Source organism: Balaenoptera physalus (genome assembly GCF_965194825.1).
Source record: "Balaenoptera physalus genome assembly, chromosome: 15".
Classification (NCBI taxonomy): Eukaryota; Metazoa; Chordata; class Mammalia; order Artiodactyla; family Balaenopteridae; genus Balaenoptera; species Balaenoptera physalus.
Genome location: NC_138894.1, coordinates 5,216,549 through 5,224,573, shown reverse-complemented (window position 1 = coordinate 5,224,573; position 8,025 = coordinate 5,216,549).

The window sequence follows — 8,025 nt, the reverse complement described above, 5'->3', positions numbered from 1 at the left end:
TCATTTTTCCCTTGTTGTTTTTAATAATTTTTCTTTGTCTTTAATTTTTTCCATTTGATTACTATGTGTCTCGGCATGTTTCTCCTTGGGTTTATCCTACCTGGCACTCTCTGTACTTCTTGGACTTGGGTGGCTATTGCCTTTCCCATATTAGGGAAGTTTTTGACTATAATCTCTTCAAATATTTTCTCGGGTCCTCTCCCTCTCTTTTCTCCTTCTGGGACCCCTATAATGTGAATGTTGGTGCATTTAGTGTCCCAGAGGTCCCTTAGGCTGTCTTCATTTCTTTTTTCTTTATTCTGTTCCATGGCAGTGATTTCCACCACTCTGTCTTCCAGGTCACTTATCCATTCTTCTCCTCAGTTATTCTGCTATTGATTCCTTCTAGTGTATTTTTCATTTCAGTTACTGTATTGTTTATTTCTATTTGTTCTTTAATTCTTCTAGATGTTTGTTCTTTAATTCTTCTAGGTGTTTGTTAAACACTTCTTGCATCTTCTCAATCTTTGCCCCCATTCTTTTTCCAAGGTCCTGGATCATCTTCACTATCATTATTCTGAATCTTTTTTTCTGGAAGGTTGCCTATCTCCAGTTCATTTACTTGTCTTTCCAGGGTTTTATCTTGTTCCTTCATCTGGTATATAGTCCTCTGACTTTTCATTTTGTCTCTCTTTCTGTGAATGTGGTTTTCATTCCACAGGCTGCAGGATTGTAGTTCTTCTTGGTTCTGCTGTCTGCCCTCTGGTGGATGAGGCTATCTAAGAGGCTTGTGCAAGCTTCCTGATGGGAGGGACTGGTGGGGATAGAGCTGGGTGTTGCTCTAGGGGGCAGAGCTCTGTAAAACTTTAATCTGCTTATTTGATGATGGGTGGGGCTGAGTTCCCTCCCGTTGGTTGTTTGGCCTGAGGCAACCCAGCACTGGAGCCTCCAGGCTCTTTGGTGGGGCTAATGGTGGACTCTGGGAAGGCTCATGACAAGGAGTACTTCCCAGAACTTCTGTTGCCAGTGTCCTTGTCCTCACAATGAGACACAGCCAACCCCCACCTCTGCAGGAGACCCTCCAACACTAGCAGGTAGGTCTGTGTCAGTTTCCTATGGGGTCACTGCTCCTTGCCCCTGGGTCCTGATGCACACACTACTTTGTGTTTGCCCTCTAAGAGTGGAGTATCTGTTTTCCCCAGTCCTGTCAAAGTCTGTCTCATTGTGTCTTCTCCTTTGTCTTTGGATGTGGGGTATCTATTTTGGTGAGTTCCAGTGTCTTCCTGTCGATGATTGTTCAGCAGTTAGTTGTGATTCCAGTGCTCTCGCAAGAGGGAGTGAGCGCATGTCCTTCTACTCCGCCATCTTGAACCAATCTCGGAACTATCATTTTAATTCTGTGATTTTAATACTTCCTTAACCGAGGAATTATCCATACTTTCAAGATCCCAGAAAATTCCATCAAGCCTCAAGCACAGAATAGGCAGTGTATTAGCTATGAAACATGGCCCAATCTTGTGTAGAGATACAAAAAATTACCAGGAAGTTCATGGAAATCAGCCAATTCCCCTAAAGTAATCTTTTTTGTGACTCTAGGATTCAGAGGTACCCTAGAAATATTTCCTTTAGGTAAGTGTGTAGGTTTTCACAAGATCTTTGTAAAATCATCAAAACATTAAAAAAAACAAAAAAGAATAAAAATTAATTTTAATCTTTTATTTATTACTTGACGTCAGTAAGGCAATAACATTTTCTCTCCCTCCTTCTCATCTCCTTCTCCTTCTCTTCCTCCTTTTTCTTCTTTGTCAAGAAATTTGATTAGTTCTGTTGGGTCATGTCCACATTGCTTGATTTGATGGTATAGGAAGCAATGGAAGGAAAAGATGCAGAGAACAAATAATTGATCATTATATGGGATTTCTTGGAAAATATATAAGATGGAATATAGTTCCAAATAAGTTTTCAAATCAAGAGCATTGTCATTCACTTAAAAGTGTCCACTGGAGCGGACAAGTGAAGTCAAGCAGGTGGGGGAGGCAGGCGAGTAGCTTCTAGACCTTCATCTGTGCTCACAAGTGCACTGGCAGCTGGGAGAGTGGGAGATCAAGGGACCACATGGCTGCAGAAAGAGCCCAGGCAAGTCCATCAACATGACCTACAGACCTGTGTGCCCCATTTGAAGAAACTCATTTGCAAATCTCTCAATAGTTTCATGCCTTCCTAAGGCGTTAAAATGCTCCATCCCGGATATAGAGGTCAAGGAGGGACTCCAGGTGGGGAGCATGTGTCAAGAGCCTTTGATCCTTTCTGATAAAGAAATAAGAATCACGGATGATTGTATTAAAAACATTAAAACTATATCAAAGCATCAAATCCTCCTTTCTCTAAAATGGTAGGTCACTGTAAAGAATTAAATAATTTTTATATTTAAAATATGTTTCCTATTTTAGGATTTTGGCATTTTTACAACATGAAGCATATGCCAAGTCCTTTGGTAATCTTCATTCTTTCTTTAACATTTCTAGACATGCCACTCTATTAAAATTGACAACGTCATCAAAAAAAAAATCTTTACTCTGTACCTACCAGGTGCGTGACACTTTGCTGAGGCAGAATTGATAACTATTTATAGTGGAATATTGCATATATTTTTAAAGTCCAAAGATAGCTGTGCTGCCTGCCTGTGTTGTCAATAATAGAAGTTCATGACATTTGATTTGAGTCTTTGTGAGAGGCAATGTTATTCTGATTTAATAGCTTCCATCTGCTCTACTCATTTTCAGTGCTCCTTTTACAGTTTCCAAATTCCACCCTGTACCCTCCAGGGAAATTTTCTCAAGCATTGATTCTATTCATCTATGAATTGGAGGAGGGGGGAGTGTTCTCCTGCAGCCTTATGGTTTTGTTTATTGATCTTGATTGTTAGGCAACTTGTTGACATGCACACGCACACACTTGTTTTTCTATTTCTTTTTCTTTTTTCCTTTTTTTCTTCTTTTTGGTATTGGTAAGGGCGTGGTAATCAGAAAGACTTAATTCCTGAACAAAACATAGTGTTGATGTATTCCTTTACAGAGTTAAGCAGAGGAACATTCCATAAATAAAAATGCATTAAAAAGACACCCCTCCTATATTGTTAATCTGTCACTGAACAGTCCATTACTATAAAACAAGAAAAATACCTGTTCAAATTTACTTGTTTGAAATAAAAGAACATGAATCTAAAACTTACTTTACAATTATTACAATGTATTGCAACGTTTGTCAAACATGAGCACAATATTAACACAAATATAACACATTCGGGAAGTCTCATAGGCCTACTGGCCACATGTGGCATTATTTTTAACCTTTTCATTTTAAAAGTAGGTATTACAGTACCTGAATAAAAATAAGTATAATTCTATCTGACATTATACACCATCTGATTTCATGCTAGATCCCTGAAGTCAAGTATTGGATGTACAGCATTTTTCCCTCTAGTGCAGTAAAGTCTTTCCAAATGTGTTCACCTTCATACAGATAAGGAGGACGCAAAATAAGATAACTCATGTTTTACAAATGCCCATTATGTTCCTGATAAAATTAATCACATGTGTTTTATTATTTTTTGAGAAGCCACATTTTATGATGTCTTGACACTGCAATGCTTTCATTTTCAATATAAAAACCTCAGGTGGAGAGACATATAGATATATTTCAAATTAATAATGAAAGTGCCAGAAATCTATACTTTTGGTAATGCATTTCCTATACCTATTGGCCACAGAGTGGAGTTAATATTTTCAGACACACATTTTGGGAAATTTTACCTTAACTCTTTAAGGAAATGTGAGATACATTAAGAAAAATGACATTGACTGTGTTTGGGGTGATGGGACCTGCCATTGTAGAAGCATGGAAGAACCTTAGACAATGAATAAGATGTGGATTTTAAAGTTTCCTTCCGGGCTTCTCTGAATGTATTTTCATTTTCTGAGTGTCATTTCACTATAGACTGGCCTGAAGGGCTTTCACGCCAGCTTTTTACACTCTGATAACAAATAGCTGAATATCCTTGTACAAGTTAATTTATCAGTGTTTCACCTGTTTGACCTAGGCCCTTCCTTTCAAGTGAGAATTGCTAGGTTGAAAACCAAATTAAAGCTTTCTCCTTTATTTTGCTATGGCTTCCACTTTCTGTTTTACATGTTTTTTCTCTATATGTCTAGGTAACTAAAATAAATCTCCTATCAAAGCATTCTACCTTTTCCACGATATGCCCTACCTGGACTCCCATTGCACTCGCCCTGCGTTCATTTACTTTATTAACAATACTTTAGCTTATTTTGTGCATACTTTTACCCTTGTCCTCTACTTAACTAGATTTTAAACTTTTTGTTGGCCGAGGACATGCCTTTGTATCCTCCACAGCATAAAACTTAGTGCCTTAGACTGTTTTAAACAGCGGTTTTTAATACTTCTTTACCAGAATGAAGCTCCAAAATAGTCATTCATGTCTACATTTATAAATTTATTCATTCATTTCACAAACTGTAATAAAGACCTAGTATGTGCTCATCATTGTGGAAGATGCATGACATATGAATATATACAACACTAAATCCAGAGAATCTGAAAAGGATCCTCTAATGGTAAGCCTCAGTTTAGGATTATAGCTCCTGAAACAATATATTATTTTAAAATAATAGCTGTAGTAGGTTCTCACAGAGTAGATATTCTAAAAAAAAAAAAAAATGAGGATATTTAGATCATCTCAAATCAATTTCATACCACAGTAGTTCCTAGCCTTTAGCCCTGATTAACTACTTAGTTAGATCCTCTGTTAACCAGTGATTTCTCACATTTTCAAATTTTTTAAAAAACTCAAATAAAAGTTACTCAAAATAATTTAATTTTTGAGGAATTCATTTCATTATCACTAGCATCATGTTAAACATTTTTTCTCACTTTGTTTGTTTTATTATTCATCGCTTTGGTAAATTTTAACTAGTTAAATTCTCTACTTTAAATCAATCTTTTCTTTCTCTCATGTCGATATTTTAAATGTCCTTCTTTGATCTAATTATTATTTTTTTTCTTGGTGTTCTTGGACCCACTGTTGAGTCACCTATTAAAATATCGATGTCCATTCTCTCCGGAGGCAACAAACAAAATTAAATGTATTGTACATCCTTTACCTTCAAAACTAATCTGGAGTACCAATGTGGAGGCAATTTATCACATAACAAAATCATAATAATTGCTGTCTAATATTAACCACACTTCTTAAAGTTCCATCAACTTTTCAGCGTATTCATATTTTGTTCCCTTTTTCTAGATTTGCATTTTCTGAATTTAAATATAATTTTATTACTTTAGACATTTAAAAAATTTATTTAGTTCCATTGAATTGGTATTCCTTGTTCATTCCAGTATTTGTAACACCACTCTAATTTCAAATTCTAGTACAACATATTTTATAATCATCCTCATTTTTTTCAAAAGTAATATATAATCATTTTAATAAAATATCAATCGCTTTGACTTTCTCCTGGAATCTCTACTCTCAGCTGCAACATCATAGTACATTTGAATATTGTGTTTTATGTTAATTCATGTCACTGAGTCAAGTTTCACACTAAGAAAATTTAGAAGAAAATTTTCACAATAATATCAGTCATCATTTTAAAAATACATATATATTTCACAGTTAACTTTAAGATTTATTAGAAATAATTGCCATTTTTGAAGACTGTACATATTATGCTTTATTAGTATGCCATGTTTAAAACCAAAGTCGTACTTTCTTCTTAGATTGAAGTCAAATTCAGCTTTTTATTTGAAGGACACCAACGTTACCTGATTTTCCCCATCTAATTCTTTCAATATCCTTAGTTTTAACGTTTTGTTTTCTAAATGAAATTCTACAATAACTTGCTAGAAACTTTTTGTTTTGTTCTTTTTTTCTGAGAGATCTGCCTCACAGACTCAAACGATGAAACTTTATTCAAGGAAATGAAAATCTGAAAATATGATGTGAACGATTGAGAGGAATCCCATCCAGAATGACCTTCACATTTGCATAACAAACTCTTACAAAACGCCAGTTTCTTTTTCTCAATTGTACATTCATAAATATTTGATGTCTGTATACATATTTTCAAACTTTTTGTGCTAACAAAGATTGGTCAGACCAAAACATGTAAGTGGTTTTAGCATTCCAAATTTGGATTCCTTCATAAAAAGCTTGAAGAAGGAAAAATAAATGACAAGTAAGTTTGCACCTCCCCAGAGATGATCAAACCCATATAAGCACATAGTAATAATATTGACTCTATGCTATAGCATCTGCACAACATCCTGGGGACAATAAAACACTGAACAAATAGGTCCAACTTCAAGACTCTGATGATCAAAATAAAATAATATAAGCAAGTAGAAGCACCAATAAATACCTAGGCAATGGCCTGATATAAATTATATAAATATTTATGAGTATTTAATGTAGAAATGTTGACATTTACAGAATATCCTATAGTTAAAGGAATATGATGTGCAGAATCTTGAACAAGCTTTTATAACAGAAGACCAGCCCTCTCAAACTATAGGTAAAGTAGTCGATATTAACATTACACAAATGCAAAATATAGGTAAAGTAGTCGATATTAACATTACACAAGTGCTGATGGCCATTACAAAACATTCTGGGAGAGTACTAGGGTCCCTGTTGGCAGGGCTTATGAATAGTAAATTACCTTTGTGTCCTTCTCCAGTACCAGTAACCACAATCCCTATGCGAACATCTGTTGCCCAACCAATAACACTCTGCAGCCAAAACTTGACTTGAAAGAACAATTTCCTCTATAGGTTTAGTGGTGATAAGATGGTTTGGCTAGTGACTCAACAGGCATACTAATGACTATTCAAATATCCTGGATGTGGCACGTGTGCTGCTGAGGATGGCTAAATGGGATAGAGAAGTGAGATCCTTGCAAACAAGCCTGTCTTTGAGGCGGGGAGAATGTGAAAGGTGACTGAGAATGGCATTTAAAGTCATTCCACCTATTGGCATCAGTTTGGCTGGCACATTTTCTACACTGTTTTCCAGCTGACTTTTCAAAAGGTTTCTAAGAGAAAGAACCTCACATTTTAATATGTCAATCTGAAAAATGACATTTTGTTTTTCGGTTGTATTTAAAGAGCATCCAATCAATAGTTATTTGGGGGATTCTTGTATTCTATGGGCTCCCTTCTCTCTCTCTCCATCCCACTCCCCACCGTAAAGTATCTGCATCTGTTACTTTCTAGAAACCTTTTACATATTCCAGTCATTTTTGTTAGGCTTTTGTGTTTCTTCGTTGCCCCAATTTCCCCCTTCTTTCAGCCACAACCCCAGGCACTTCCTACTAGAGAACGACACCAAACAACATGTCAAGAGCCTTTCAAAATTGCTGCCAGATTTTGGTGACATTCTTACAGCATATGGAGTACTGATGTTCTGAAAACAAGGCAGAGAGCTACCTGATGCTTACCGAGTCAGGAAGTTCCAGTCTGGTGAAGTGCTCTGGTTCAGATTTGCAACGTAAACAGGACTTAAACTGGTTTTTAACAAAGCATCTAAGTAAAAGTGACCAAAAATGTCTTTTTCAATCAGTTGTGTCCCACCCTTCAAGCTCTGTCAATAAAAGAGGAAATATTAAGATAAAGCAAAAACTGAAATTATCCCTAAGGGATCCTTGTCAATAGAATAATTTAGTTATAACTTAAATATGTTATATGTTATCTTAGATCAAGACAACATGACGTGAGAGCTGAATGCTCGCTATTCTTTGCCACAGGAGGTTAACCTCAATTTCACTGAATATGAAATTCAAGTTGAAAAGGAAAATATAAATGAGTTAAGAAATTCAGTAAATACCCATTCAGATAGTATTCAGTGAAATAATCATGTGCTTTATTGGGATACACCTTTTAATTTTTTAATGCATTAGTATTTGTTTAATATTTATATAGCATATATGTAAATATATATACAAATTCATATCTATACATACATGTCTATAT